Source organism: Pungitius pungitius, unplaced genomic scaffold (assembly GCF_949316345.1).
Source record: "Pungitius pungitius unplaced genomic scaffold, fPunPun2.1 scaffold_26, whole genome shotgun sequence".
NCBI classification, from domain to species: domain Eukaryota; kingdom Metazoa; phylum Chordata; class Actinopteri; order Perciformes; family Gasterosteidae; genus Pungitius; species Pungitius pungitius.
Window position 1 is genome coordinate 365,809 of NW_026909893.1, and position 26,029 is coordinate 391,837.

At 45.1% G+C, this 26,029-nt stretch overlaps 54 non-coding genes across 54 annotated transcripts; all 54 read right to left on the reverse strand.

Annotated features, from left to right (window-relative positions):
- Nucleotides 1-70: 70 nt before the first annotated feature.
- LOC134119859 (5S ribosomal RNA) lies at nt 71-189 on the reverse strand. Its single transcript, XR_009951408.1, has one exon. It is a non-coding gene; the product is annotated as a 5S ribosomal RNA (ribosomal RNA).
- Nucleotides 190-584: 395 nt separating this feature from the next.
- Nucleotides 585-703, reverse strand: LOC134119860 (5S ribosomal RNA). The gene has a single exon (XR_009951409.1). It is a non-coding gene; the product is annotated as a 5S ribosomal RNA (ribosomal RNA).
- Nucleotides 704-1,042: 339 nt separating this feature from the next.
- LOC134119862 (5S ribosomal RNA) lies at nt 1,043-1,161 on the reverse strand. Its single transcript, XR_009951411.1, has one exon. It is a non-coding gene; the product is annotated as a 5S ribosomal RNA (ribosomal RNA).
- Nucleotides 1,162-1,500: 339 nt separating this feature from the next.
- On the reverse strand, nt 1,501-1,619 carry LOC134119863 (5S ribosomal RNA). The gene has a single exon (XR_009951412.1). It is a non-coding gene; the product is annotated as a 5S ribosomal RNA (ribosomal RNA).
- Nucleotides 1,620-2,014: 395 nt separating this feature from the next.
- LOC134119864 (5S ribosomal RNA) lies at nt 2,015-2,133 on the reverse strand. Its single transcript, XR_009951413.1, has one exon. It is a non-coding gene; the product is annotated as a 5S ribosomal RNA (ribosomal RNA).
- A 339-nt stretch (nt 2,134-2,472) lies between these two features.
- On the reverse strand, nt 2,473-2,591 carry LOC134119865 (5S ribosomal RNA). Its single transcript, XR_009951414.1, has one exon. It is a non-coding gene; the product is annotated as a 5S ribosomal RNA (ribosomal RNA).
- Nucleotides 2,592-2,930: 339 nt separating this feature from the next.
- On the reverse strand, nt 2,931-3,049 carry LOC134119866 (5S ribosomal RNA). Its single transcript, XR_009951415.1, has one exon. It is a non-coding gene; the product is annotated as a 5S ribosomal RNA (ribosomal RNA).
- A 395-nt stretch (nt 3,050-3,444) lies between these two features.
- Nucleotides 3,445-3,563, reverse strand: LOC134119867 (5S ribosomal RNA). The gene has a single exon (XR_009951416.1). It is a non-coding gene; the product is annotated as a 5S ribosomal RNA (ribosomal RNA).
- A 339-nt stretch (nt 3,564-3,902) lies between these two features.
- LOC134119868 (5S ribosomal RNA) lies at nt 3,903-4,021 on the reverse strand. The gene has a single exon (XR_009951417.1). It is a non-coding gene; the product is annotated as a 5S ribosomal RNA (ribosomal RNA).
- A 339-nt stretch (nt 4,022-4,360) lies between these two features.
- On the reverse strand, nt 4,361-4,479 carry LOC134119869 (5S ribosomal RNA). Its single transcript, XR_009951418.1, has one exon. It is a non-coding gene; the product is annotated as a 5S ribosomal RNA (ribosomal RNA).
- A 339-nt stretch (nt 4,480-4,818) lies between these two features.
- LOC134119870 (5S ribosomal RNA) lies at nt 4,819-4,937 on the reverse strand. Its single transcript, XR_009951419.1, has one exon. It is a non-coding gene; the product is annotated as a 5S ribosomal RNA (ribosomal RNA).
- Nucleotides 4,938-5,332: 395 nt separating this feature from the next.
- On the reverse strand, nt 5,333-5,451 carry LOC134119871 (5S ribosomal RNA). The gene has a single exon (XR_009951420.1). It is a non-coding gene; the product is annotated as a 5S ribosomal RNA (ribosomal RNA).
- A 339-nt stretch (nt 5,452-5,790) lies between these two features.
- On the reverse strand, nt 5,791-5,909 carry LOC134119873 (5S ribosomal RNA). The gene has a single exon (XR_009951422.1). It is a non-coding gene; the product is annotated as a 5S ribosomal RNA (ribosomal RNA).
- Nucleotides 5,910-6,304: 395 nt separating this feature from the next.
- LOC134119874 (5S ribosomal RNA) lies at nt 6,305-6,423 on the reverse strand. Its single transcript, XR_009951423.1, has one exon. It is a non-coding gene; the product is annotated as a 5S ribosomal RNA (ribosomal RNA).
- Nucleotides 6,424-6,762: 339 nt separating this feature from the next.
- On the reverse strand, nt 6,763-6,881 carry LOC134119875 (5S ribosomal RNA). Its single transcript, XR_009951424.1, has one exon. It is a non-coding gene; the product is annotated as a 5S ribosomal RNA (ribosomal RNA).
- A 395-nt stretch (nt 6,882-7,276) lies between these two features.
- LOC134119876 (5S ribosomal RNA) lies at nt 7,277-7,395 on the reverse strand. Its single transcript, XR_009951425.1, has one exon. It is a non-coding gene; the product is annotated as a 5S ribosomal RNA (ribosomal RNA).
- A 339-nt stretch (nt 7,396-7,734) lies between these two features.
- On the reverse strand, nt 7,735-7,853 carry LOC134119877 (5S ribosomal RNA). The gene has a single exon (XR_009951426.1). It is a non-coding gene; the product is annotated as a 5S ribosomal RNA (ribosomal RNA).
- Nucleotides 7,854-8,192: 339 nt separating this feature from the next.
- On the reverse strand, nt 8,193-8,311 carry LOC134119878 (5S ribosomal RNA). Its single transcript, XR_009951427.1, has one exon. It is a non-coding gene; the product is annotated as a 5S ribosomal RNA (ribosomal RNA).
- A 395-nt stretch (nt 8,312-8,706) lies between these two features.
- Nucleotides 8,707-8,825, reverse strand: LOC134119879 (5S ribosomal RNA). The gene has a single exon (XR_009951428.1). It is a non-coding gene; the product is annotated as a 5S ribosomal RNA (ribosomal RNA).
- Nucleotides 8,826-9,164: 339 nt separating this feature from the next.
- On the reverse strand, nt 9,165-9,283 carry LOC134119880 (5S ribosomal RNA). The gene has a single exon (XR_009951429.1). It is a non-coding gene; the product is annotated as a 5S ribosomal RNA (ribosomal RNA).
- A 395-nt stretch (nt 9,284-9,678) lies between these two features.
- Nucleotides 9,679-9,797, reverse strand: LOC134119881 (5S ribosomal RNA). The gene has a single exon (XR_009951430.1). It is a non-coding gene; the product is annotated as a 5S ribosomal RNA (ribosomal RNA).
- A 339-nt stretch (nt 9,798-10,136) lies between these two features.
- LOC134119882 (5S ribosomal RNA) lies at nt 10,137-10,255 on the reverse strand. Its single transcript, XR_009951431.1, has one exon. It is a non-coding gene; the product is annotated as a 5S ribosomal RNA (ribosomal RNA).
- Nucleotides 10,256-10,594: 339 nt separating this feature from the next.
- Nucleotides 10,595-10,713, reverse strand: LOC134119884 (5S ribosomal RNA). Its single transcript, XR_009951433.1, has one exon. It is a non-coding gene; the product is annotated as a 5S ribosomal RNA (ribosomal RNA).
- Nucleotides 10,714-11,108: 395 nt separating this feature from the next.
- LOC134119885 (5S ribosomal RNA) lies at nt 11,109-11,227 on the reverse strand. Its single transcript, XR_009951434.1, has one exon. It is a non-coding gene; the product is annotated as a 5S ribosomal RNA (ribosomal RNA).
- A 339-nt stretch (nt 11,228-11,566) lies between these two features.
- Nucleotides 11,567-11,685, reverse strand: LOC134119886 (5S ribosomal RNA). The gene has a single exon (XR_009951435.1). It is a non-coding gene; the product is annotated as a 5S ribosomal RNA (ribosomal RNA).
- Nucleotides 11,686-12,080: 395 nt separating this feature from the next.
- Nucleotides 12,081-12,199, reverse strand: LOC134119887 (5S ribosomal RNA). The gene has a single exon (XR_009951436.1). It is a non-coding gene; the product is annotated as a 5S ribosomal RNA (ribosomal RNA).
- Nucleotides 12,200-12,538: 339 nt separating this feature from the next.
- On the reverse strand, nt 12,539-12,657 carry LOC134119888 (5S ribosomal RNA). Its single transcript, XR_009951437.1, has one exon. It is a non-coding gene; the product is annotated as a 5S ribosomal RNA (ribosomal RNA).
- Nucleotides 12,658-13,052: 395 nt separating this feature from the next.
- LOC134119889 (5S ribosomal RNA) lies at nt 13,053-13,171 on the reverse strand. The gene has a single exon (XR_009951438.1). It is a non-coding gene; the product is annotated as a 5S ribosomal RNA (ribosomal RNA).
- A 339-nt stretch (nt 13,172-13,510) lies between these two features.
- LOC134119890 (5S ribosomal RNA) lies at nt 13,511-13,629 on the reverse strand. The gene has a single exon (XR_009951439.1). It is a non-coding gene; the product is annotated as a 5S ribosomal RNA (ribosomal RNA).
- A 395-nt stretch (nt 13,630-14,024) lies between these two features.
- LOC134119891 (5S ribosomal RNA) lies at nt 14,025-14,143 on the reverse strand. The gene has a single exon (XR_009951440.1). It is a non-coding gene; the product is annotated as a 5S ribosomal RNA (ribosomal RNA).
- A 395-nt stretch (nt 14,144-14,538) lies between these two features.
- LOC134119892 (5S ribosomal RNA) lies at nt 14,539-14,657 on the reverse strand. Its single transcript, XR_009951441.1, has one exon. It is a non-coding gene; the product is annotated as a 5S ribosomal RNA (ribosomal RNA).
- A 339-nt stretch (nt 14,658-14,996) lies between these two features.
- Nucleotides 14,997-15,115, reverse strand: LOC134119893 (5S ribosomal RNA). Its single transcript, XR_009951442.1, has one exon. It is a non-coding gene; the product is annotated as a 5S ribosomal RNA (ribosomal RNA).
- A 395-nt stretch (nt 15,116-15,510) lies between these two features.
- Nucleotides 15,511-15,629, reverse strand: LOC134119895 (5S ribosomal RNA). Its single transcript, XR_009951444.1, has one exon. It is a non-coding gene; the product is annotated as a 5S ribosomal RNA (ribosomal RNA).
- A 339-nt stretch (nt 15,630-15,968) lies between these two features.
- LOC134119896 (5S ribosomal RNA) lies at nt 15,969-16,087 on the reverse strand. Its single transcript, XR_009951445.1, has one exon. It is a non-coding gene; the product is annotated as a 5S ribosomal RNA (ribosomal RNA).
- Nucleotides 16,088-16,482: 395 nt separating this feature from the next.
- LOC134119897 (5S ribosomal RNA) lies at nt 16,483-16,601 on the reverse strand. Its single transcript, XR_009951446.1, has one exon. It is a non-coding gene; the product is annotated as a 5S ribosomal RNA (ribosomal RNA).
- Nucleotides 16,602-16,940: 339 nt separating this feature from the next.
- Nucleotides 16,941-17,059, reverse strand: LOC134119898 (5S ribosomal RNA). Its single transcript, XR_009951447.1, has one exon. It is a non-coding gene; the product is annotated as a 5S ribosomal RNA (ribosomal RNA).
- Nucleotides 17,060-17,454: 395 nt separating this feature from the next.
- On the reverse strand, nt 17,455-17,573 carry LOC134119899 (5S ribosomal RNA). Its single transcript, XR_009951448.1, has one exon. It is a non-coding gene; the product is annotated as a 5S ribosomal RNA (ribosomal RNA).
- A 339-nt stretch (nt 17,574-17,912) lies between these two features.
- LOC134119900 (5S ribosomal RNA) lies at nt 17,913-18,031 on the reverse strand. The gene has a single exon (XR_009951449.1). It is a non-coding gene; the product is annotated as a 5S ribosomal RNA (ribosomal RNA).
- Nucleotides 18,032-18,426: 395 nt separating this feature from the next.
- Nucleotides 18,427-18,545, reverse strand: LOC134119901 (5S ribosomal RNA). Its single transcript, XR_009951450.1, has one exon. It is a non-coding gene; the product is annotated as a 5S ribosomal RNA (ribosomal RNA).
- Nucleotides 18,546-18,884: 339 nt separating this feature from the next.
- LOC134119902 (5S ribosomal RNA) lies at nt 18,885-19,003 on the reverse strand. The gene has a single exon (XR_009951451.1). It is a non-coding gene; the product is annotated as a 5S ribosomal RNA (ribosomal RNA).
- Nucleotides 19,004-19,398: 395 nt separating this feature from the next.
- On the reverse strand, nt 19,399-19,517 carry LOC134119903 (5S ribosomal RNA). Its single transcript, XR_009951452.1, has one exon. It is a non-coding gene; the product is annotated as a 5S ribosomal RNA (ribosomal RNA).
- Nucleotides 19,518-19,856: 339 nt separating this feature from the next.
- Nucleotides 19,857-19,975, reverse strand: LOC134119904 (5S ribosomal RNA). Its single transcript, XR_009951453.1, has one exon. It is a non-coding gene; the product is annotated as a 5S ribosomal RNA (ribosomal RNA).
- A 395-nt stretch (nt 19,976-20,370) lies between these two features.
- LOC134119906 (5S ribosomal RNA) lies at nt 20,371-20,489 on the reverse strand. The gene has a single exon (XR_009951455.1). It is a non-coding gene; the product is annotated as a 5S ribosomal RNA (ribosomal RNA).
- A 339-nt stretch (nt 20,490-20,828) lies between these two features.
- On the reverse strand, nt 20,829-20,947 carry LOC134119907 (5S ribosomal RNA). The gene has a single exon (XR_009951456.1). It is a non-coding gene; the product is annotated as a 5S ribosomal RNA (ribosomal RNA).
- A 395-nt stretch (nt 20,948-21,342) lies between these two features.
- On the reverse strand, nt 21,343-21,461 carry LOC134119908 (5S ribosomal RNA). The gene has a single exon (XR_009951457.1). It is a non-coding gene; the product is annotated as a 5S ribosomal RNA (ribosomal RNA).
- A 339-nt stretch (nt 21,462-21,800) lies between these two features.
- On the reverse strand, nt 21,801-21,919 carry LOC134119909 (5S ribosomal RNA). The gene has a single exon (XR_009951458.1). It is a non-coding gene; the product is annotated as a 5S ribosomal RNA (ribosomal RNA).
- Nucleotides 21,920-22,314: 395 nt separating this feature from the next.
- On the reverse strand, nt 22,315-22,433 carry LOC134119910 (5S ribosomal RNA). The gene has a single exon (XR_009951459.1). It is a non-coding gene; the product is annotated as a 5S ribosomal RNA (ribosomal RNA).
- A 339-nt stretch (nt 22,434-22,772) lies between these two features.
- Nucleotides 22,773-22,891, reverse strand: LOC134119911 (5S ribosomal RNA). Its single transcript, XR_009951460.1, has one exon. It is a non-coding gene; the product is annotated as a 5S ribosomal RNA (ribosomal RNA).
- Nucleotides 22,892-23,286: 395 nt separating this feature from the next.
- On the reverse strand, nt 23,287-23,405 carry LOC134119912 (5S ribosomal RNA). The gene has a single exon (XR_009951461.1). It is a non-coding gene; the product is annotated as a 5S ribosomal RNA (ribosomal RNA).
- Nucleotides 23,406-23,744: 339 nt separating this feature from the next.
- On the reverse strand, nt 23,745-23,863 carry LOC134119913 (5S ribosomal RNA). Its single transcript, XR_009951462.1, has one exon. It is a non-coding gene; the product is annotated as a 5S ribosomal RNA (ribosomal RNA).
- A 395-nt stretch (nt 23,864-24,258) lies between these two features.
- LOC134119914 (5S ribosomal RNA) lies at nt 24,259-24,377 on the reverse strand. Its single transcript, XR_009951463.1, has one exon. It is a non-coding gene; the product is annotated as a 5S ribosomal RNA (ribosomal RNA).
- Nucleotides 24,378-24,716: 339 nt separating this feature from the next.
- Nucleotides 24,717-24,835, reverse strand: LOC134119915 (5S ribosomal RNA). The gene has a single exon (XR_009951464.1). It is a non-coding gene; the product is annotated as a 5S ribosomal RNA (ribosomal RNA).
- Nucleotides 24,836-25,230: 395 nt separating this feature from the next.
- Nucleotides 25,231-25,349, reverse strand: LOC134119917 (5S ribosomal RNA). Its single transcript, XR_009951466.1, has one exon. It is a non-coding gene; the product is annotated as a 5S ribosomal RNA (ribosomal RNA).
- Nucleotides 25,350-25,688: 339 nt separating this feature from the next.
- LOC134119918 (5S ribosomal RNA) lies at nt 25,689-25,807 on the reverse strand. The gene has a single exon (XR_009951467.1). It is a non-coding gene; the product is annotated as a 5S ribosomal RNA (ribosomal RNA).
- Nucleotides 25,808-26,029: the final 222 nt, after the last annotated feature.

A 26,029-nucleotide genomic window follows, 5' to 3' on the forward strand; every position in this document is an offset into this window, starting at 1 on the left:
ACATTTTTTTTACAATTGTGTAGGTGTACAATCTACGGCGCTGGGCGGCTTTCAGAGAGAGAAGTGAAAAAGCTTACGGCACCTGGGATTCCCAGGCGGTCTTCCATCCAGGTACTAACCAGGCCCTGCTCTGCTTAGCTTCCGAGATCAGACGAGATCGGGCGGAACCAGAGAGGTATGGCCGTAAGCTGCTTTTCATCTTTTTCCTAATCCTTTAAAACGTGTCAAAGATAATCAGAAGTTTCTTTTTCTAAAATTGAAGCAGTTCTTAGCATTGGCAAGAGAGGTTCCTAAAGCCTGAAGGTAACTTTACTTTTCTTCACTGGCAATTCTAACATGTTGGGTTAGCACCTGTATTTCAACGGCTAAATTACAAACAATAGTATGCCAATCGTAAATGTTGATCAACACTAATTTAGCAATCATGAAACGGAATCATTTTGGATATTATTGTCTAATTTCCTTTCATATCCAACGTTAAAACAACACTAAACATGGATCTCTTCAACAATGTGATATTCTTTTTGTAATTTGTAGGTGTACAATCTGCGGCGCTCGGCGGCTTTCGGAGAGAGAAGTGAAAAAGCTTACGGCACCTGGGATTCCCAGGCGGTCTTCCATCCAGGTACTAACCAGGCCCTGCTCTGCTTAGCTTCCGAGATCAGACGAGATCGGGCGGAACCAGAGAGGTATGGCCGTAAGCTGCTTTTTATCTTTTTCCTAATCCTTTATAATGCGTCAATGAATTATGACACGCCTGCCGTTGGCATCTTTGTGTGGGTTAAATAAGGGTATGCAAAGAAGGCTGTGACATCCCATGCCGAAAATTGGATGGACTAGAGAAGACCCGCCCAGGGGTCCCAGCCAATCGGTGAATGGCCATTGCAGTCCCCGCCACCTCAAATGGCCTGACGATGGTATGGACGTAAGCCACCTTTCATCTTCTTCCTATTGCATCTCTTCTACAATGTGACATTTTTTTTACAATTGTGTAGGTGTACAATCTACGGCGCTGGGCGGCTTTCAGAGAGAGAAGTGAAAAAGCTTACGGCACCTGGGATTCCCAGGCGGTCTTCCATCCAGGTACTAACCAGGCCCTGCTCTGCTTAGCTTCCGAGATCAGACGAGATCGGGCGGAACCAGAGAGGTATGGCCGTAAGCTGCTTTTTATCTTTTTCCTAATCCTTTATAATGCGTCAATGAATTATGACACGCCTGCCGTTGGCATCTTTGTGTGGGTTAAATAAGGGTATGCAAAGAAGGCTGTGACATCCCATGCCGAAAATTGGATGGACTAGAGAAGACCCGCCCAGGGGTCCCAGCCAATCGGTGAATGGCCATTGCAGTCCCCGCCACCTCAAATGGCCTGACGATGGTATGGACGTAAGCCACCTTTCATCTTCTTCCTATTGCATCTCTTCTACAATGTGACATTTTTTTTACAATTGTGTAGGTGTACAATCTACGGCGCTGGGCGGCTTTCAGAGAGAGAAGTGAAAAAGCTTACGGCACCTGGGATTCCCAGGCGGTCTTCCATCCAGGTACTAACCAGGCCCTGCTCTGCTTAGCTTCCGAGATCAGACGAGATCGGGCGGAACCAGAGAGGTATGGCCGTAAGCTGCTTTTCATCTTTTTCCTAATCCTTTAAAACGTGTCAAAGATAATCAGAAGTTTCTTTTTCTAAAATTGAAGCAGTTCTTAGCATTGGCAAGAGAGGTTCCTAAAGCCTGAAGGTAACTTTACTTTTCTTCACTGGCAATTCTAACATGTTGGGTTAGCACCTGTATTTCAACGGCTAAATTACAAACAATAGTATGCCAATCGTAAATGTTGATCAACACTAATTTAGCAATCATGAAACGGAATCATTTTGGATATTATTGTCTAATTTCCTTTCATATCCAACGTTAAAACAACACTAAACATGGATCTCTTCAACAATGTGATATTCTTTTTGTAATTTGTACGTGTACAATCTGCGGCGCTCGGCGGCTTTCGGAGAGAGAAGTGAAAAAGCTTACGGCACCTGGGATTCCCAGGCGGTCTTCCATCCAGGTACTAACCAGGCCCTGCTCTGCTTAGCTTCCGAGATCAGACGAGATCGGGCGGAACCAGAGAGGTATGGCCGTAAGCTGCTTTTTATCTTTTTCCTAATCCTTTATAATGCGTCAATGAATTATGACACGCCTGCCGTTGGCATCTTTGTGTGGGTTAAATAAGGGTATGCAAAGAAGGCTGTGACATCCCATGCCGAAAATTGGATGGACTAGAGAAGACCCGCCCAGGGGTCCCAGCCAATCGGTGAATGGCCATTGCAGTCCCCGCCACCTCAAATGGCCTGACGATGGTATGGACGTAAGCCACCTTTCATCTTCTTCCTATTGCATCTCTTCTACAATGTGACATTTTTTTTACAATTGTGTAGGTGTACAATCTACGGCGCTGGGCGGCTTTCAGAGAGAGAAGTGAAAAAGCTTACGGCACCTGGGATTCCCAGGCGGTCTTCCATCCAGGTACTAACCAGGCCCTGCTCTGCTTAGCTTCCGAGATCAGACGAGATCGGGCGGAACCAGAGAGGTATGGCCGTAAGCTGCTTTTTATCTTTTTCCTAATCCTTTATAATGCGTCAATGAATTATGACACGCCTGCCGTTGGCATCTTTGTGTGGGTTAAATAAGGGTATGCAAAGAAGGCTGTGACATCCCATGCCGAAAATTGGATGGACTAGAGAAGACCCGCCCAGGGGTCCCAGCCAATCGGTGAATGGCCATTGCAGTCCCCGCCACCTCAAATGGCCTGACGATGGTATGGACGTAAGCCACCTTTCATCTTCTTCCTATTGCATCTCTTCTACAATGTGACATTTTTTTTACAATTGTGTAGGTGTACAATCTACGGCGCTGGGCGGCTTTCAGAGAGAGAAGTGAAAAAGCTTACGGCACCTGGGATTCCCAGGCGGTCTTCCATCCAGGTACTAACCAGGCCCTGCTCTGCTTAGCTTCCGAGATCAGACGAGATCGGGCGGAACCAGAGAGGTATGGCCGTAAGCTGCTTTTCATCTTTTTCCTAATCCTTTAAAACGTGTCAAAGATAATCAGAAGTTTCTTTTTCTAAAATTGAAGCAGTTCTTAGCATTGGCAAGAGAGGTTCCTAAAGCCTGAAGGTAACTTTACTTTTCTTCACTGGCAATTCTAACATGTTGGGTTAGCACCTGTATTTCAACGGCTAAATTACAAACAATAGTATGCCAATCGTAAATGTTGATCAACACTAATTTAGCAATCATGAAACGGAATCATTTTGGATAATATTGTCTAATTTCCTTTCATATCCAACGTTAAAACAACACTAAACATGCATCTCTTCAACAATGTGATATTCTTTTTGTAATTTGTAGGTGTACAATCTGCGGCGCTCGGCGGCTTTCGGAGAGAGAAGTGAAAAAGCTTACGGCACCTGGGATTCCCAGGCGGTCTTCCATCCAGGTACTAACCAGGCCCTGCTCTGCTTAGCTTCCGAGATCAGACGAGATCGGGCGGAACCAGAGAGGTATGGCCGTAAGCTGCTTTTTATCTTTTTCCTAATCCTTTATAATGCGTCAATGAATTATGACACGCCTGCCGTTGGCATCTTTGTGTGGGTTAAATAAGGGTATGCAAAGAAGGCTGTGACATCCCATGCCGAAAATTGGATGGACTAGAGAAGACCCGCCCAGGGGTCCCAGCCAATCGGTGAATGGCCATTGCAGTCCCCGCCACCTCAAATGGCCTGACGATGGTATGGACGTAAGCCACCTTTCATCTTCTTCCTATTGCATCTCTTCTACAATGTGACATTTTTTTTACAATTGTGTAGGTGTACAATCTACGGCGCTGGGCGGCTTTCAGAGAGAGAAGTGAAAAAGCTTACGGCACCTGGGATTCCCAGGCGGTCTTCCATCCAGGTACTAACCAGGCCCTGCTCTGCTTAGCTTCCGAGATCAGACGAGATCGGGCGGAACCAGAGAGGTATGGCCGTAAGCTGCTTTTTATCTTTTTCCTAATCCTTTATAATGCGTCAATGAATTATGACACGCCTGCCGTTGGCATCTTTGTGTGGGTTAAATAAGGGTATGCAAAGAAGGCTGTGACATCCCATGCCGAAAATTGGATGGACTAGAGAAGACCCGCCCAGGGGTCCCAGCCAATCGGTGAATGGCCATTGCAGTCCCCGCCACCTCAAATGGCCTGACGATGGTATGGACGTAAGCCACCTTTCATCTTCTTCCTATTGCATCTCTTCTACAATGTGACATTTTTTTTACAATTGTGTGGGTGTACAATCTACGGCGCTGGGCGGCTTTCAGAGAGAGAAGTGAAAAAGCTTACGGCACCTGGGATTCCCAGGCGGTCTTCCATCCAGGTACTAACCAGGCCCTGCTCTGCTTAGCTTCCGAGATCAGACGAGATCGGGCGGAACCAGAGAGGTATGGCCGTAAGCTGCTTTTTATCTTTTTCCTAATCCTTTATAATGCGTCAATGAATTATGACACGCCTGCCGTTGGCATCTTTGTGTGGGTTAAATAAGGGTATGCAAAGAAGGCTGTGACATCCCATGCCGAAAATTGGATGGACTAGAGAAGACCCGCCCAGGGGTCCCAGCCAATCGGTGAATGGCCATTGCAGTCCCCGCCACCTCAAATGGCCTGACGATGGTATGGACGTAAGCCACCTTTCATCTTCTTCCTATTGCATCTCTTCTACAATGTGACATTTTTTTTACAATTGTGTAGGTGTACAATCTACGGCGCTGGGCGGCTTTCAGAGAGAGAAGTGAAAAAGCTTACGGCACCTGGGATTCCCAGGCGGTCTTCCATCCAGGTACTAACCAGGCCCTGCTCTGCTTAGCTTCCGAGATCAGACGAGATCGGGCGGAACCAGAGAGGTATGGCCGTAAGCTGCTTTTCATCTTTTTCCTAATCCTTTAAAACGTGTCAAAGATAATCAGAAGTTTCTTTTTCTAAAATTGAAGCAGTTCTTAGCATTGGCAAGAGAGGTTCCTAAAGCCTGAAGGTAACTTTACTTTTCTTCACTGGCAATTCTAACATGTTGGGTTAGCACCTGTATTTCAACGGCTAAATTACAAACAATAGTATGCCAATCGTAAATGTTGATCAACACTAATTTAGCAATCATGAAACGGAATCATTTTGGATAATATTGTCTAATTTCCTTTCATATCCAACGTTAAAACAACACTAAACATGCATCTCTTCAACAATGTGATATTCTTTTTGTAATTTGTAGGTGTACAATCTGCGGCGCTCGGCGGCTTTCGGAGAGAGAAGTGAAAAAGCTTACGGCACCTGGGATTCCCAGGCGGTCTTCCATCCAGGTACTAACCAGGCCCTGCTCTGCTTAGCTTCCGAGATCAGACGAGATCGGGCGGAACCAGAGAGGTATGGCCGTAAGCTGCTTTTTATCTTTTTCCTAATCCTTTATAATGCGTCAATGAATTATGACACGCCTGCCGTTGGCATCTTTGTGTGGGTTAAATAAGGGTATGCAAAGAAGGCTGTGACATCCCATGCCGAAAATTGGATGGACTAGAGAAGACCCGCCCAGGGGTCCCAGCCAATCGGTGAATGGCCATTGCAGTCCCCGCCACCTCAAATGGCCTGACGATGGTATGGACGTAAGCCACCTTTCATCTTCTTCCTATTGCATCTCTTCTACAATGTGACATTTTTTTTACAATTGTGTAGATGTACAATCTACGGCGCTGGGCGGCTTTCAGAGAGAGAAGTGAAAAAGCTTACGGCACCTGGGATTCCCAGGCGGTCTTCCATCCAGGTACTAACCAGGCCCTGCTCTGCTTAGCTTCCGAGATCAGACGAGATCGGGCGGAACCAGAGAGGTATGGCCGTAAGCTGCTTTTCATCTTTTTCCTAATCCTTTAAAACGTGTCAAAGATAATCAGAAGTTTCTTTTTCTAAAATTGAAGCAGTTCTTAGCATTGGCAAGAGAGGTTCCTAAAGCCTGAAGGTAACTTTACTTTTCTTCACTGGCAATTCTAACATGTTGGGTTAGCACCTGTATTTCAACGGCTAAATTACAAACAATAGTATGCCAATCGTAAATGTTGATCAACACTAATTTAGCAATCATGAAACGGAATCATTTTGGATAATATTGTCTAATTTCCTTTCATATCCAACGTTAAAACAACACTAAACATGCATCTCTTCAACAATGTGATATTCTTTTTGTAATTTGTAGGTGTACAATCTGCGGCGCTCGGCGGCTTTCGGAGAGAGAAGTGAAAAAGCTTACGGCACCTGGGATTCCCAGGCGGTCTTCCATCCAGGTACTAACCAGGCCCTGCTCTGCTTAGCTTCCGAGATCAGACGAGATCGGGCGGAACCAGAGAGGTATGGCCGTAAGCTGCTTTTTATCTTTTTCCTAATCCTTTATAATGCGTCAATGAATTATGACACGCCTGCCGTTGGCATCTTTGTGTGGGTTAAATAAGGGTATGCAAAGAAGGCTGTGACATCCCATGCCGAAAATTGGATGGACTAGAGAAGACCCGCCCAGGGGTCCCAGCCAATCGGTGAATGGCCATTGCAGTCCCCGCCACCTCAAATGGCCTGACGATGGTATGGACGTAAGCCACCTTTCATCTTCTTCCTATTGCATCTCTTCTACAATGTGACATTTTTTTTACAATTGTGTAGGTGTACAATCTACGGCGCTGGGCGGCTTTCAGAGAGAGAAGTGAAAAAGCTTACGGCACCTGGGATTCCCAGGCGGTCTTCCATCCAGGTACTAACCAGGCCCTGCTCTGCTTAGCTTCCGAGATCAGACGAGATCGGGCGGAACCAGAGAGGTATGGCCGTAAGCTGCTTTTCATCTTTTTCCTAATCCTTTAAAACGTGTCAAAGATAATCAGAAGTTTCTTTTTCTAAAATTGAAGCAGTTCTTAGCATTGGCAAGAGAGGTTCCTAAAGCCTGAAGGTAACTTTACTTTTCTTCACTGGCAATTCTAACATGTTGGGTTAGCACCTGTATTTCAACGGCTAAATTACAAACAATAGTATGCCAATCGTAAATGTTGATCAACACTAATTTAGCAATCATGAAACGGAATCATTTTGGATATTATTGTCTAATTTCCTTTCATATCCAACGTTAAAACAACACTAAACATGGATCTCTTCAACAATGTGATATTCTTTTTGTAATTTGTAGGTGTACAATCTGCGGCGCTCGGCGGCTTTCGGAGAGAGAAGTGAAAAAGCTTACGGCACCTGGGATTCCCAGGCGGTCTTCCATCCAGGTACTAACCAGGCCCTGCTCTGCTTAGCTTCCGAGATCAGACGAGATCGGGCGGAACCAGAGAGGTATGGCCGTAAGCTGCTTTTTATCTTTTTCCTAATCCTTTATAATGCGTCAATGAATTATGACACGCCTGCCGTTGGCATCTTTGTGTGGGTTAAATAAGGGTATGCAAAGAAGGCTGTGACATCCCATGCCGAAAATTGGATGGACTAGAGAAGACCCGCCCAGGGGTCCCAGCCAATCGGTGAATGGCCATTGCAGTCCCCGCCACCTCAAATGGCCTGACGATGGTATGGACGTAAGCCACCTTTCATCTTCTTCCTATTGCATCTCTTCTACAATGTGACATTTTTTTTACAATTGTGTAGGTGTACAATCTACGGCGCTGGGCGGCTTTCAGAGAGAGAAGTGAAAAAGCTTACGGCACCTGGGATTCCCAGGCGGTCTTCCATCCAGGTACTAACCAGGCCCTGCTCTGCTTAGCTTCCGAGATCAGACGAGATCGGGCGGAACCAGAGAGGTATGGCCGTAAGCTGCTTTTTATCTTTTTCCTAATCCTTTATAATGCGTCAATGAATTATGACACGCCTGCCGTTGGCATCTTTGTGTGGGTTAAATAAGGGTATGCAAAGAAGGCTGTGACATCCCATGCCGAAAATTGGATGGACTAGAGAAGACCCGCCCAGGGGTCCCAGCCAATCGGTGAATGGCCATTGCAGTCCCCGCCACCTCAAATGGCCTGACGATGGTATGGACGTAAGCCACCTTTCATCTTCTTCCTATTGCATCTCTTCTACAATGTGACATTTTTTTTACAATTGTGTAGGTGTACAATCTACGGCGCTGGGCGGCTTTCAGAGAGAGAAGTGAAAAAGCTTACGGCACCTGGGATTCCCAGGCGGTCTTCCATCCAGGTACTAACCAGGCCCTGCTCTGCTTAGCTTCCGAGATCAGACGAGATCGGGCGGAACCAGAGAGGTATGGCCGTAAGCTGCTTTTCATCTTTTTCCTAATCCTTTAAAACGTGTCAAAGATAATCAGAAGTTTCTTTTTCTAAAATTGAAGCAGTTCTTAGCATTGGCAAGAGAGGTTCCTAAAGCCTGAAGGTAACTTTACTTTTCTTCACTGGCAATTCTAACATGTTGGGTTAGCACCTGTATTTCAACGGCTAAATTACAAACAATAGTATGCCAATCGTAAATGTTGATCAACACTAATTTAGCAATCATGAAACGGAATCATTTTGGATAATATTGTCTAATTTCCTTTCATATCCAACGTTAAAACAACACTAAACATGCATCTCTTCAACAATGTGATATTCTTTTTGTAATTTGTAGGTGTACAATCTGCGGCGCTCGGCGGCTTTCGGAGAGAGAAGTGAAAAAGCTTACGGCACCTGGGATTCCCAGGCGGTCTTCCATCCAGGTACTAACCAGGCCCTGCTCTGCTTAGCTTCCGAGATCAGACGAGATCGGGCGGAACCAGAGAGGTATGGCCGTAAGCTGCTTTTTATCTTTTTCCTAATCCTTTATAATGCGTCAATGAATTATGACACGCCTGCCGTTGGCATCTTTGTGTGGGTTAAATAAGGGTATGCAAAGAAGGCTGTGACATCCCATGCCGAAAATTGGATGGACTAGAGAAGACCCGCCCAGGGGTCCCAGCCAATCGGTGAATGGCCATTGCAGTCCCCGCCACCTCAAATGGCCTGACGATGGTATGGACGTAAGCCACCTTTCATCTTCTTCCTATTGCATCTCTTCTACAATGTGACATTTTTTTTACAATTGTGTAGATGTACAATCTACGGCGCTGGGCGGCTTTCAGAGAGAGAAGTGAAAAAGCTTACGGCACCTGGGATTCCCAGGCGGTCTTCCATCCAGGTACTAACCAGGCCCTGCTCTGCTTAGCTTCCGAGATCAGACGAGATCGGGCGGAACCAGAGAGGTATGGCCGTAAGCTGCTTTTCATCTTTTTCCTAATCCTTTAAAACGTGTCAAAGATAATCAGAAGTTTCTTTTTCTAAAATTGAAGCAGTTCTTAGCATTGGCAAGAGAGGTTCCTAAAGCCTGAAGGTAACTTTACTTTTCTTCACTGGCAATTCTAACATGTTGGGTTAGCACCTGTATTTCAACGGCTAAATTACAAACAATAGTATGCCAATCGTAAATGTTGATCAACACTAATTTAGCAATCATGAAACGGAATCATTTTGGATAATATTGTCTAATTTCCTTTCATATCCAACGTTAAAACAACACTAAACATGCATCTCTTCAACAATGTGATATTCTTTTTGTAATTTGTAGGTGTACAATCTGCGGCGCTCGGCGGCTTTCGGAGAGAGAAGTGAAAAAGCTTACGGCACCTGGGATTCCCAGGCGGTCTTCCATCCAGGTACTAACCAGGCCCTGCTCTGCTTAGCTTCCGAGATCAGACGAGATCGGGCGGAACCAGAGAGGTATGGCCGTAAGCTGCTTTTTATCTTTTTCCTAATCCTTTATAATGCGTCAATGAATTATGACACGCCTGCCGTTGGCATCTTTGTGTGGGTTAAATAAGGGTATGCAAAGAAGGCTGTGACATCCCATGCCGAAAATTGGATGGACTAGAGAAGACCCGCCCAGGGGTCCCAGCCAATCGGTGAATGGCCATTGCAGTCCCCGCCACCTCAAATGGCCTGACGATGGTATGGACGTAAGCCACCTTTCATCTTCTTCCTATTGCATCTCTTCTACAATGTGACATTTTTTTTACAATTGTGTAGGTGTACAATCTACGGCGCTGGGCGGCTTTCAGAGAGAGAAGTGAAAAAGCTTACGGCACCTGGGATTCCCAGGCGGTCTTCCATCCAGGTACTAACCAGGCCCTGCTCTGCTTAGCTTCCGAGATCAGACGAGATCGGGCGGAACCAGAGAGGTATGGCCGTAAGCTGCTTTTTATCTTTTTCCTAATCCTTTATAATGCGTCAATGAATTATGACACGCCTGCCGTTGGCATCTTTGTGTGGGTTAAATAAGGGTATGCAAAGAAGGCTGTGACATCCCATGCCGAAAATTGGATGGACTAGAGAAGACCCGCCCAGGGGTCCCAGCCAATCGGTGAATGGCCATTGCAGTCCCCGCCACCTCAAATGGCCTGACGATGGTATGGACGTAAGCCACCTTTCATCTTCTTCCTATTGCATCTCTTCTACAATGTGACATTTTTTTTACAATTGTGTAGGTGTACAATCTACGGCGCTGGGCGGCTTTCAGAGAGAGAAGTGAAAAAGCTTACGGCACCTGGGATTCCCAGGCGGTCTTCCATCCAGGTACTAACCAGGCCCTGCTCTGCTTAGCTTCCGAGATCAGACGAGATCGGGCGGAACCAGAGAGGTATGGCCGTAAGCTGCTTTTCATCTTTTTCCTAATCCTTTAAAACGTGTCAAAGATAATCAGAAGTTTCTTTTTCTAAAATTGAAGCAGTTCTTAGCATTGGCAAGAGAGGTTCCTAAAGCCTGAAGGTAACTTTACTTTTCTTCACTGGCAATTCTAACATGTTGGGTTAGCACCTGTATTTCAACGGCTAAATTACAAACAATAGTATGCCAATCGTAAATGTTGATCAACACTAATTTAGCAATCATGAAACGGAATCATTTTGGATAATATTGTCTAATTTCCTTTCATATCCAACGTTAAAACAACACTAAACATGCATCTCTTCAACAATGTGATATTCTTTTTGTAATTTGTAGGTGTACAATCTGCGGCGCTCGGCGGCTTTCGGAGAGAGAAGTGAAAAAGCTTACGGCACCTGGGATTCCCAGGCGGTCTTCCATCCAGGTACTAACCAGGCCCTGCTCTGCTTAGCTTCCGAGATCAGACGAGATCGGGCGGAACCAGAGAGGTATGGCCGTAAGCTGCTTTTTATCTTTTTCCTAATCCTTTATAATGCGTCAATGAATTATGACACGCCTGCCGTTGGCATCTTTGTGTGGGTTAAATAAGGGTATGCAAAGAAGGCTGTGACATCCCATGCCGAAAATTGGATGGACTAGAGAAGACCCGCCCAGGGGTCCCAGCCAATCGGTGAATGGCCATTGCAGTCCCCGCCACCTCAAATGGCCTGACGATGGTATGGACGTAAGCCACCTTTCATCTTCTTCCTATTGCATCTCTTCTACAATGTGACATTTTTTTTACAATTGTGTAGATGTACAATCTACGGCGCTGGGCGGCTTTCAGAGAGAGAAGTGAAAAAGCTTACGGCACCTGGGATTCCCAGGCGGTCTTCCATCCAGGTACTAACCAGGCCCTGCTCTGCTTAGCTTCCGAGATCAGACGAGATCGGGCGGAACCAGAGAGGTATGGCCGTAAGCTGCTTTTCATCTTTTTCCTAATCCTTTAAAACGTGTCAAAGATAATCAGAAGTTTCTTTTTCTAAAATTGAAGCAGTTCTTAGCATTGGCAAGAGAGGTTCCTAAAGCCTGAAGGTAACTTTACTTTTCTTCACTGGCAATTCTAACATGTTGGGTTAGCACCTGTATTTCAACGGCTAAATTACAAACAATAGTATGCCAATCGTAAATGTTGATCAACACTAATTTAGCAATCATGAAACGGAATCATTTTGGATAATATTGTCTAATTTCCTTTCATATCCAACGTTAAAACAACACTAAACATGCATCTCTTCAACAATGTGATATTCTTTTTGTAATTTGTAGGTGTACAATCTGCGGCGCTCGGCGGCTTTCGGAGAGAGAAGTGAAAAAGCTTACGGCACCTGGGATTCCCAGGCGGTCTTCCATCCAGGTACTAACCAGGCCCTGCTCTGCTTAGCTTCCGAGATCAGACGAGATCGGGCGGAACCAGAGAGGTATGGCCGTAAGCTGCTTTTTATCTTTTTCCTAATCCTTTATAATGCGTCAATGAATTATGACACGCCTGCCGTTGGCATCTTTGTGTGGGTTAAATAAGGGTATGCAAAGAAGGCTGTGACATCCCATGCCGAAAATTGGATGGACTAGAGAAGACCCGCCCAGGGGTCCCAGCCAATCGGTGAATGGCCATTGCAGTCCCCACCACCTCAAATGGCCTGACGATGGTATGGACGTAAGCCACCTTTCATCTTCTTCCTATTGCATCTCTTCTACAATGTGACATTTTTTTTACAATTGTGTAGGTGTACAATCTACGGCGCTGGGCGGCTTTCAGAGAGAGAAGTGAAAAAGCTTACGGCACCTGGGATTCCCAGGCGGTCTTCCATCCAGGTACTAACCAGGCCCTGCTCTGCTTAGCTTCCGAGATCAGACGAGATCGGGCGGAACCAGAGAGGTATGGCCGTAAGCTGCTTTTCATCTTTTTCCTAATCCTTTAAAACGTGTCAAAGATAATCAGAAGTTTCTTTTTCTAAAATTGAAGCAGTTCTTAGCATTGGCAAGAGAGGTTCCTAAAGCCTGAAGGTAACTTTACTTTTCTTCACTGGCAATTCTAACATGTTGGGTTAGCACCTGTATTTCAACGGCTAAATTACAAACAATAGTATGCCAATCGTAAATGTTGATCAACACTAATTTAGCAATCATGAAACGGAATCATTTTGGATAATATTGTCTAATTTCCTTTCATATCCAACGTTAAAACAACACTAAACATGCATCTCTTCAACAATGTGATATTCTTTTTGTAATTTGTAGGTGTACAATCTGCGGCGCTCGGCGGCTTTCGGAGAGAGAAGTGAAAAAGCTTACGGCACCTGGGATTCCCAGGCGGTCTTCCATCCAGGTACTAACCAGGCCCTGCTCTGCTTAGCTTCCGAGATCAGACGAGATCGGGCGGAACCAGAGAGGTATGGCCGTAAGCTGCCTTTTATCTTTTTCCTAATCCTTTATAATGCGTCAATGAATTATGACACGCCTGCCGTTGGCATCTTTGTGTGGGTTAAATAAGGGTATGCAAAGAAGGCTGTGACATCCCATGCCGAAAATTGGATGGACTAGAGAAGACCCGCCCAGGGGTCCCAGCCAATCGGTGAATGGCCATTGCAGTCCCCGCCACCTCAAATGGCCTGACGATGGTATGGACGTAAGCCACCTTTCATCTTCTTCCTATTGCATCTCTTCTACAATGTGACATTTTTTTTACAATTGTGTAGGTGTACAATCTACGGCGCTGGGCGGCTTTCAGAGAGAGAAGTGAAAAAGCTTACGGCACCTGGGATTCCCAGGCGGTCTTCCATCCAGGTACTAACCAGGCCCTGCTCTGCTTAGCTTCCGAGATCAGACGAGATCGGGCGGAACCAGAGAGGTATGGCCGTAAGCTGCTTTTCATCTTTTTCCTAATCCTTTAAAACGTGTCAAAGATAATCAGAAGTTTCTTTTTCTAAAATTGAAGCAGTTCTTAGCATTGGCAAGAGAGGTTCCTAAAGCCTGAAGGTAACTTTACTTTTCTTCACTGGCAATTCTAACATGTTGGGTTAGCACCTGTATTTCAACGGCTAAATTACAAACAATAGTATGCCAATCGTAAATGTTGATCAACACTAATTTAGCAATCATGAAACGGAATCATTTTGGATAATATTGTCTAATTTCCTTTCATATCCAACGTTAAAACAACACTAAACATGCATCTCTTCAACAATGTGATATTCTTTTTGTAATTTGTAGGTGTACAATCTGCGGCGCTCGGCGGCTTTCGGAGAGAGAAGTGAAAAAGCTTACGGCACCTGGGATTCCCAGGCGGTCTTCCATCCAGGTACTAACCAGGCCCTGCTCTGCTTAGCTTCCGAGATCAGACGAGATCGGGCGGAACCAGAGAGGTATGGCCGTAAGCTGCTTTTCATCTTTTTCCTAATCCTTTAAAACGTGTCAAAGATAATCAGAAGTTTCTTTTTCTAAAATTGAAGCAGTTCTTAGCATTGGCAAGAGAGGTTCCTAAAGCCTGAAGGTAACTTTACTTTTCTTCACTGGCAATTCTAACATGTTGGGTTAGCACCTGTATTTCAACGGCTAAATTACAAACAATAGTATGCCAATCGTAAATGTTGATCAACACTAATTTAGCAATCATGAAACGGAATCATTTTGGATAATATTGTCTAATTTCCTTTCATATCCAACGTTAAAACAACACTAAACATGCATCTCTTCAACAATGTGATATTCTTTTTGTAATTTGTAGGTGTACAATCTGCGGCGCTCGGCGGCTTTCGGAGAGAGAAGTGAAAAAGCTTACGGCACCTGGGATTCCCAGGCGGTCTTCCATCCAGGTACTAACCAGGCCCTGCTCTGCTTAGCTTCCGAGATCAGACGAGATCGGGCGGAACCAGAGAGGTATGGCCGTAAGCTGCTTTTTATCTTTTTCCTAATCCTTTATAATGCGTCAATGAATTATGACACGCCTGCCGTTGGCATCTTTGTGTGGGTTAAATAAGGGTATGCAAAGAAGGCTGTGACATCCCATGCCGAAAATTGGATGGACTAGAGAAGACCCGCCCAGGGGTCCCAGCCAATCGGTGAATGGCCATTGCAGTCCCCGCCACCTCAAATGGCCTGACGATGGTATGGACGTAAGCCACCTTTCATCTTCTTCCTATTGCATCTCTTCTACAATGTGACATTTTTTTTACAATTGTGTAGGTGTACAATCTACGGCGCTGGGCGGCTTTCAGAGAGAGAAGTGAAAAAGCTTACGGCACCTGGGATTCCCAGGCGGTCTTCCATCCAGGTACTAACCAGGCCCTGCTCTGCTTAGCTTCCGAGATCAGACGAGATCGGGCGGAACCAGAGAGGTATGGCCGTAAGCTGCTTTTCATCTTTTTCCTAATCCTTTAAAACGTGTCAAAGATAATCAGAAGTTTCTTTTTCTAAAATTGAAGCAGTTCTTAGCATTGGCAAGAGAGGTTCCTAAAGCCTGAAGGTAACTTTACTTTTCTTCACTGGCAATTCTAACATGTTGGGTTAGCACCTGTATTTCAACGGCTAAATTACAAACAATAGTATGCCAATCGTAAATGTTGATCAACACTAATTTAGCAATCATGAAACGGAATCATTTTGGATAATATTGTCTAATTTCCTTTCATATCCAACGTTAAAACAACACTAAACATGCATCTCTTCAACAATGTGATATTCTTTTTGTAATTTGTAGGTGTACAATCTGCGGCGCTCGGCGGCTTTCGGAGAGAGAAGTGAAAAAGCTTACGGCACCTGGGATTCCCAGGCGGTCTTCCATCCAGGTACTAACCAGGCCCTGCTCTGCTTAGCTTCCGAGATCAGACGAGATCGGGCGGAACCAGAGAGGTATGGCCGTAAGCTGCTTTTTATCTTTTTCCTAATCCTTTATAATGCGTCAATGAATTATGACACGCCTGCCGTTGGCATCTTTGTGTGGGTTAAATAAGGGTATGCAAAGAAGGCTGTGACATCCCATGCCGAAAATTGGATGGACTAGAGAAGACCCGCCCAGGGGTCCCAGCCAATCGGTGAATGGCCATTGCAGTCCCCGCCACCTCAAATGGCCTGACGATGGTATGGACGTAAGCCACCTTTCATCTTCTTCCTATTGCATCTCTTCTACAATGTGACATTTTTTTTACAATTGTGTAGGTGTACAATCTACGGCGCTGGGCGGCTTTCAGAGAGAGAAGTGAAAAAGCTTACGGCACCTGGGATTCCCAGGCGGTCTTCCATCCAGGTACTAACCAGGCCCTGCTCTGCTTAGCTTCCGAGATCAGACGAGATCGGGCGGAACCAGAGAGGTATGGCCGTAAGCTGCTTTTCATCTTTTTCCTAATCCTTTAAAACGTGTCAAAGATAATCAGAAGTTTCTTTTTCTAAAATTGAAGCAGTTCTTAGCATTGGCAAGAGAGGTTCCTAAAGCCTGAAGGTAACTTTACTTTTCTTCACTGGCAATTCTAACATGTTGGGTTAGCACCTGTATTTCAACGGCTAAATTACAAACAATAGTATGCCAATCGTAAATGTTGATCAACACTAATTTAGCAATCATGAAACGGAATCATTTTGGATAATATTGTCTAATTTCCTTTCATATCCAACGTTAAAACAACACTAAACATGCATCTCTTCAACAATGTGATATTCTTTTTGTAATTTGTAGGTGTACAATCTGCGGCGCTCGGCGGCTTTCGGAGAGAGAAGTGAAAAAGCTTACGGCACCTGGGATTCCCAGGCGGTCTTCCATCCAGGTACTAACCAGGCCCTGCTCTGCTTAGCTTCCGAGATCAGACGAGATCGGGCGGAACCAGAGAGGTATGGCCGTAAGCTGCTTTTTATCTTTTTCCTAATCCTTTATAATGCGTCAATGAATTATGACACGCCTGCCGTTGGCATCTTTGTGTGGGTTAAATAAGGGTATGCAAAGAAGGCTGTGACATCCCATGCCGAAAATTGGATGGACTAGAGAAGACCCGCCCAGGGGTCCCAGCCAATCGGTGAATGGCCATTGCAGTCCCCGCCACCTCAAATGGCCTGACGATGGTATGGACGTAAGCCACCTTTCATCTTCTTCCTATTGCATCTCTTCTACAATGTGACATTTTTTTTACAATTGTGTAGGTGTACAATCTACGGCGCTGGGCGGCTTTCAGAGAGAGAAGTGAAAAAGCTTACGGCACCTGGGATTCCCAGGCGGTCTTCCATCCAGGTACTAACCAGGCCCTGCTCTGCTTAGCTTCCGAGATCAGACGAGATCGGGCGGAACCAGAGAGGTATGGCCGTAAGCTGCTTTTCATCTTTTTCCTAATCCTTTAAAACGTGTCAAAGATAATCAGAAGTTTCTTTTTCTAAAATTGAAGCAGTTCTTAGCATTGGCAAGAGAGGTTCCTAAAGCCTGAAGGTAACTTTACTTTTCTTCACTGGCAATTCTAACATGTTGGGTTAGCACCTGTATTTCAACGGCTAAATTACAAACAATAGTATGCCAATCGTAAATGTTGATCAACACTAATTTAGCAATCATGAAACGGAATCATTTTGGATAATATTGTCTAATTTCCTTTCATATCCAACGTTAAAACAACACTAAACATGCATCTCTTCAACAATGTGATATTCTTTTTGTAATTTGTAGGTGTACAATCTGCGGCGCTCGGCGGCTTTCGGAGAGAGAAGTGAAAAAGCTTACGGCACCTGGGATTCCCAGGCGGTCTTCCATCCAGGTACTAACCAGGCCCTGCTCTGCTTAGCTTCCGAGATCAGACGAGATCGGGCGGAACCAGAGAGGTATGGCCGTAAGCTGCTTTTTATCTTTTTCCTAATCCTTTATAATGCGTCAATGAATTATGACACGCCTGCCGTTGGCATCTTTGTGTGGGTTAAATAAGGGTATGCAAAGAAGGCTGTGACATCCCATGCCGAAAATTGGATGGACTAGAGAAGACCCGCCCAGGGGTCCCAGCCAATCGGTGAATGGCCATTGCAGTCCCCGCCACCTCAAATGGCCTGACGATGGTATGGACGTAAGCCACCTTTCATCTTCTTCCTATTGCATCTCTTCTACAATGTGACATTTTTTTTACAATTGTGTAGGTGTACAATCTACGGCGCTGGGCGGCTTTCAGAGAGAGAAGTGAAAAAGCTTACGGCACCTGGGATTCCCAGGCGGTCTTCCATCCAGGTACTAACCAGGCCCTGCTCTGCTTAGCTTCCGAGATCAGACGAGATCGGGCGGAACCAGAGAGGTATGGCCGTAAGCTGCTTTTCATCTTTTTCCTAATCCTTTAAAACGTGTCAAAGATAATCAGAAGTTTCTTTTTCTAAAATTGAAGCAGTTCTTAGCATTGGCAAGAGAGGTTCCTAAAGCCTGAAGGTAACTTTACTTTTCTTCACTGGCAATTCTAACATGTTGGGTTAGCACCTGTATTTCAACGGCTAAATTACAAACAATAGTATGCCAATCGTAAATGTTGATCAACACTAATTTAGCAATCATGAAACGGAATCATTTTGGATAATATTGTCTAATTTCCTTTCATATCCAACGTTAAAACAACACTAAACATGCATCTCTTCAACAATGTGATATTCTTTTTGTAATTTGTAGGTGTACAATCTGCGGCGCTCGGCGGCTTTCGGAGAGAGAAGTGAAAAAGCTTACGGCACCTGGGATTCCCAGGCGGTCTTCCATCCAGGTACTAACCAGGCCCTGCTCTGCTTAGCTTCCGAGATCAGACGAGATCGGGCGGAACCAGAGAGGTATGGCCGTAAGCTGCTTTTTATCTTTTTCCTAATCCTTTATAATGCGTCAATGAATTATGACACGCCTGCCGTTGGCATCTTTGTGTGGGTTAAATAAGGGTATGCAAAGAAGGCTGTGACATCCCATGCCGAAAATTGGATGGACTAGAGAAGACCCGCCCAGGGGTCCCAGCCAATCGGTGAATGGCCATTGCAGTCCCCGCCACCTCAAATGGCCTGACGATGGTATGGACGTAAGCCACCTTTCATCTTCTTCCTATTGCATCTCTTCTACAATGTGACATTTTTTTTACAATTGTGTAGGTGTACAATCTACGGCGCTGGGCGGCTTTCAGAGAGAGAAGTGAAAAAGCTTACGGCACCTGGGATTCCCAGGCGGTCTTCCATCCAGGTACTAACCAGGCCCTGCTCTGCTTAGCTTCCGAGATCAGACGAGATCGGGCGGAACCAGAGAGGTATGGCCGTAAGCTGCTTTTCATCTTTTTCCTAATCCTTTAAAACGTGTCAAAGATAATCAGAAGTTTCTTTTTCTAAAATTGAAGCAGTTCTTAGCATTGGCAAGAGAGGTTCCTAAAGCCTGAAGGTAACTTTACTTTTCTTCACTGGCAATTCTAACATGTTGGGTTAGCACCTGTATTTCAACGGCTAAATTACAAACAATAGTATGCCAATCGTAAATGTTGATCAACACTAATTTAGCAATCATGAAACGGAATCATTTTGGATAATATTGTCTAATTTCCTTTCATATCCAACGTTAAAACAACACTAAACATGCATCTCTTCAACAATGTGATATTCTTTTTGTAATTTGTAGGTGTACAATCTGCGGCGCTCGGCGGCTTTCGGAGAGAGAAGTGAAAAAGCTTACGGCACCTGGGATTCCCAGGCGGTCTTCCATCCAGGTACTAACCAGGCCCTGCTCTGCTTAGCTTCCGAGATCAGACGAGATCGGGCGGAACCAGAGAGGTATGGCCGTAAGCTGCTTTTTATCTTTTTCCTAATCCTTTATAATGCGTCAATGAATTATGACACGCCTGCCGTTGGCATCTTTGTGTGGGTTAAATAAGGGTATGCAAAGAAGGCTGTGACATCCCATGCCGAAAATTGGATGGACTAGAGAAGACCCGCCCAGGGGTCCCAGCCAATCGGTGAATGGCCATTGCAGTCCCCGCCACCTCAAATGGCCTGACGATGGTATGGACGTAAGCCACCTTTCATCTTCTTCCTATTGCATCTCTTCTACAATGTGACATTTTTTTTACAATTGTGTAGGTGTACAATCTACGGCGCTGGGCGGCTTTCAGAGAGAGAAGTGAAAAAGCTTACGGCACCTGGGATTCCCAGGCGGTCTTCCATCCAGGTACTAACCAGGCCCTGCTCTGCTTAGCTTCCGAGATCAGACGAGATCGGGCGGAACCAGAGAGGTATGGCCGTAAGCTGCTTTTCATCTTTTTCCTAATCCTTTAAAACGTGTCAAAGATAATCAGAAGTTTCTTTTTCTAAAATTGAAGCAGTTCTTAGCATTGGCAAGAGAGGTTCCTAAAGCCTGAAGGTAACTTTACTTTTCTTCACTGTCAATTCTAACATGTTGGGTTAGCACCTGTATTTCAACGGCTAAATTACAAACAATAGTATGCCAATCGTAAATGTTGATCAACACTAATTTAGCAATCATGAAACGGAATCATTTTGGATAATATTGTCTAATTTCCTTTCATATCCAACGTTAAAACAACACTAAACATGCATCTCTTCAACAATGTGATATTCTTTTTGTAATTTGTAGGTGTACAATCTGCGGCGCTCGGCGGCTTTCGGAGAGAGAAGTGAAAAAGCTTACGGCACCTGGGATTCCCAGGCGGTCTTCCATCCAGGTACTAACCAGGCCCTGCTCTGCTTAGCTTCCGAGATCAGACGAGATCGGGCGGAACCAGAGAGGTATGGCCGTAAGCTGCTTTTTATCTTTTTCCTAATCCTTTATAATGCGTCAATGAATTATGACACGCCTGCCGTTGGCATCTTTGTGTGGGTTAAATAAGGGTATGCAAAGAAGGCTGTGACATCCCATGCCGAAAATTGGATGGACTAGAGAAGACCCGCCCAGGGGTCCCAGCCAATCGGTGAATGGCCATTGCAGTCCCCGCCACCTCAAATGGCCTGACGATGGTATGGACGTAAGCCACCTTTCATCTTCTTCCTATTGCATCTCTTCTACAATGTGACATTTTTTTTACAATTGTGTAGGTGTACAATCTACGGCGCTGGGCGGCTTTCAGAGAGAGAAGTGAAAAAGCTTACGGCACCTGGGATTCCCAGGCGGTCTTCCATCCAGGTACTAACCAGGCCCTGCTCTGCTTAGCTTCCGAGATCAGACGAGATCGGGCGGAACCAGAGAGGTATGGCCGTAAGCTGCTTTTCATCTTTTTCCTAATCCTTTAAAACGTGTCAAAGATAATCAGAAGTTTCTTTTTCTAAAATTGAAGCAGTTCTTAGCATTGGCAAGAGAGGTTCCTAAAGCCTGAAGGTAACTTTACTTTTCTTCACTGGCAATTCTAACATGTTGGGTTAGCACCTGTATTTCAACGGCTAAATTACAAACAATAGTATGCCAATCGTAAATGTTGATCAACACTAATTTAGCAAACATGAAACGGAATCATTTTGGATATTATTGTCTAATTTCCTTTCATATCCAACGTTAAAACAACACTAAACATGCATCTCTTCAACAATGTGATATTCTTTTTGTAATTTGTAGGTGTACAATCTGCGGCGCTCGGCGGCTTTCGGAGAGAGAAGTGAAAAAGCTTACGGCACCTGGGATTCCCAGGCGGTCTTCCATCCAGGTACTAACCAGGCCCTGCTCTGCTTAGCTTCCGAGATCAGACGAGATCGGGCGGAACCAGAGAGGTATGGCCGTAAGCTGCTTTTTATCTTTTTCCTAATCCTTTATAATGCGTCAATGAATTATGACACGCCTGCCGTTGGCATCTTTGTGTGGGTTAAATAAGGGTATGCAAAGAAGGCTGTGACATCCCATGCCGAAAATTGGATGGACTAGAGAAGACCCGCCCAGGGGTCCCAGCCAATCGGTGAATGGCCATTGCAGTCCCCGCCACCTCAAATGGCCTGACGATGGTATGGACGTAAGCCACCTTTCATCTTCTTCCTATTGCATCTCTTCTACAATGTGACATTTTTTTTACAATTGTGTAGGTGTACAATCTACGGCGCTGGGCGGCTTTCAGAGAGAGAAGTGAAAAAGCTTACGGCACCTGGGATTCCCAGGCGGTCTTCCATCCAGGTACTAACCAGGCCCTGCTCTGCTTAGCTTCCGAGATCAGACGAGATCGGGCGGAACCAGAGAGGTATGGCCGTAAGCTGCTTTTCATCTTTTTCCTAATCCTTTAAAACGTGTCAAAGATAATCAGAAGTTTCTTTTTCTAAAATTGAAGCAGTTCTTAGCATTGGCAAGAGAGGTTCCTAAAGCCTGAAGGTAACTTTACTTTTCTTCACTGGCAATTCTAACATGTTGGGTTAGCACCTGTATTTCAACGGCTAAATTACAAACAATAGTATGCCAATCGTAAATGTTGATCAACACTAATTTAGCAATCATGAAACGGAATCATTTTGGATAATATTGTCTAATTTCCTTTCATATCCAACGTTAAAACAACACTAAACATGCATCTCTTCAACAATGTGATATTCTTTTTGTAATTTGTAGGTGTACAATCTGCGGCGCTCGGCGGCTTTCGGAGAGAGAAGTGAAAAAGCTTACGGCACCTGGGATTCCCAGGCGGTCTTCCATCCAGGTACTAACCAGGCCCTGCTCTGCTTAGCTTCCGAGATCAGACGAGATCGGGCGGAACCAGAGAGGTATGGCCGTAAGCTGCTTTTTATCTTTTTCCTAATCCTTTATAATGCGTCAATGAATTATGACACGCCTGCCGTTGGCATCTTTGTGTGGGTTAAATAAGGGTATGCAAAGAAGGCTGTGACATCCCATGCCGAAAATTGGATGGACTAGAGAAGACCCGCCCAGGGGTCCCAGCCAATCGGTGAATGGCCATTGCAGTCCCCGCCACCTCAAATGGCCTGACGATGGTATGGACGTAAGCCACCTTTCATCTTCTTCCTATTGCATCTCTTCTACAATGTGACATTTTTTTTACAATTGTGTAGGTGTACAATCTACGGCGCTGGGCGGCTTTCAGAGAGAGAAGTGAAAAAGCTTACGGCACCTGGGATTCCCAGGCGGTCTTCCATCCAGGTACTAACCAGGCCCTGCTCTGCTTAGCTTCCGAGATCAGACGAGATCGGGCGGAACCAGAGAGGTATGGCCGTAAGCTGCTTTTCATCTTTTTCCTAATCCTTTAAAACGTGTCAAAGATAATCAGAAGTTTCTTTTTCTAAAATTGAAGCAGTTCTTAGCATTGGCAAGAGAGGTTCCTAAAGCCTGAAGGTAACTTTACTTTTCTTCACTGGCAATTCTAACATGTTGGGTTAGCACCTGTATTTCAACGGCTAAATTACAAACAATAGTATGCCAATCGTAAATGTTGATCAACACTAATTTAGCAATCATGAAACGGAATCATTTTGGATAATATTGTCTAATTTCCTTTCATATCCAACGTTAAAACAACACTAAACATGCATCTCTTCAACAATGTGATATTCTTTTTGTAATTTGTAGGTGTACAATCTGCGGCGCTCGGCGGCTTTCGGAGAGAGAAGTGAAAAAGCTTACGGCACCTGGGATTCCCAGGCGGTCTTCCATCCAGGTACTAACCAGGCCCTGCTCTGCTTAGCTTCCGAGATCAGACGAGATCGGGCGGAACCAGAGAGGTATGGCCGTAAGCTGCTTTTTATCTTTTTCCTAATCCTTTATAATGCGTCAATGAATTATGACACGCCTGCCGTTGGCATCTTTGTGTGGGTTAAATAAGGGTATGCAAAGAAGGCTGTGACATCCCATGCCGAAAATTGGATGGACTAGAGAAGACCCGCCCAGGGGTCCCAGCCAATCGGTGAATGGCCATTGCAGTCCCCGCCACCTCAAATGGCCTGACGATGGTATGGACGTAAGCCACCTTTCATCTTCTTCCTATTGCATCTCTTCTACAATGTGACATTTTTTTTACAATTGTGTAGGTGTACAATCTACGGCGCTGGGCGGCTTTCAGAGAGAGAAGTGAAAAAGCTTACGGCACCTGGGATTCCCAGGCGGTCTTCCATCCAGGTACTAACCAGGCCCTGCTCTGCTTAGCTTCCGAGATCAGACGAGATCGGGCGGAACCAGAGAGGTATGGCCGTAAGCTGCTTTTCATCTTTTTCCTAATCCTTTAAAACGTGTCAAAGATAATCAGAAGTTTCTTTTTCTAAAATTGAAGCAGTTCTTAGCATTGGCAAGAGAGGTTCCTAAAGCCTGAAGGTAACTTTACTTTTCTTCACTGGCAATTCTAACATGTTGGGTTAGCACCTGTATTTCAACGGCTAAATTACAAACAATAGTATGCCAATCGTAAATGTTGATCAACACTAATTTAGCAATCATGAAACGGAATCATTTTGGATAATATTGTCTAATTTCCTTTCATATCCAACGTTAAAACAACACTAAACATGCATCTCTTCAACAATGTGATATTCTTTTTGTAATTTGTAGGTGTACAATCTGCGGCGCTCGGCGGCTTTCGGAGAGAGAAGTGAAAAAGCTTACGGCACCTGGGATTCCCAGGCGGTCTTCCATCCAGGTACTAACCAGGCCCTGCTCTGCTTAGCTTCCGAGATCAGACGAGATCGGGCGGAACCAGAGAGGTATGGCCGTAAGCTGCTTTTTATCTTTTTCCTAATCCTTTATAATGCGTCAATGAATTATGACACGCCTGCCGTTGGCATCTTTGTGTGGGTTAAATAAGGGTATGCAAAGAAGGCTGTGACATCCCATGCCGAAAATTGGATGGACTAGAGAAGACCCGCCCAGGGGTCCCAGCCAATCGGTGAATGGCCATTGCAGTCCCCGCCACCTCAAATGGCCTGACGATGGTATGGACGTAAGCCACCTTTCATCTTCTTCCTATTGCATCTCTTCTACAATGTGACATTTTTTTTACAATTGTGTAGGTGTACAATCTACGGCGCTGGGCGGCTTTCAGAGAGAGAAGTGAAAAAGCTTACGGCACCTGGGATTCCCAGGCGGTCTTCCATCCAGGTACTAACCAGGCCCTGCTCTGCTTAGCTTCCGAGATCAGACGAGATCGGGCGGAACCAGAGAGGTATGGCCGTAAGCTGCTTTTCATCTTTTTCCTAATCCTTTAAAACGTGTCAAAGATAATCAGAAGTTTCTTTTTCTAAAATTGAAGCAGTTCTTAGCATTGGCAAGAGAGGTTCCTAAAGCCTGAAGGTAACTTTACTTTTCTTCACTGGCAATTCTAACATGTTGGGTTAGCACCTGTATTTCAACGGCTAAATTACAAACAATAGTATGCCAATCGTAAATGTTGATCAACACTAATTTAGCAAACATGAAACGGAATCATTTTGGATATTATTGTCTAATTTCCTTTCATATCCAACGTTAAAACAACACTAAACATGCATCTCTTCAACAATGTGATATTCTTTTTGTAATTTGTAGGTGTACAATCTGCGGCGCTCGGCGGCTTTCGGAGAGAGAAGTGAAAAAGCTTACGGCACCTGGGATTCCCAGGCGGTCTTCCATCCAGGTACTAACCAGGCCCTGCTCTGCTTAGCTTCCGAGATCAGACGAGATCGGGCGGAACCAGAGAGGTATGGCCGTAAGCTGCTTTTTATCTTTTTCCTAATCCTTTATAATGCGTCAATGAATTATGACACGCCTGCCGTTGGCATCTTTGTGTGGGTTAAATAAGGGTATGCAAAGAAGGCTGTGACATCCCATGCCGAAAATTGGATGGACTAGAGAAGACCCGCCCAGGGGTCCCAGCCAATCGGTGAATGGCCATTGCAGTCCCCGCCACCTCAAATGGCCTGACGATGGTATGGACGTAAGCCACCTTTCATCTTCTTCCTATTGCATCTCTTCTACAATGTGACATTTTTTTTACAATTGTGTAGGTGTACAATCTACGGCGCTGGGCGGCTTTCAGAGAGAGAAGTGAAAAAGCTTACGGCACCTGGGATTCCCAGGCGGTCTTCCATCCAGGTACTAACCAGGCCCTGCTCTGCTTAGCTTCCGAGATCAGACGAGATCGGGCGGAACCAGAGAGGTATGGCCGTAAGCTGCTTTTTATCTTTTTCCTAATCCTTTATAATGCGTCAATGAATTATGACACGCCTGCCGTTGGCATCTTTGTGTGGGTTAAATAAGGGTATGCAAAGAAGGCTGTGACATCCCATGCCGAAAATTGGATGGACTAGAGAAGACCCGCCCAGGGGTCCCAGCCAATCGGTGAATGGCCATTGCAGTCCCCGCCACCTCAAATGGCCTGACGATGGTATGGAC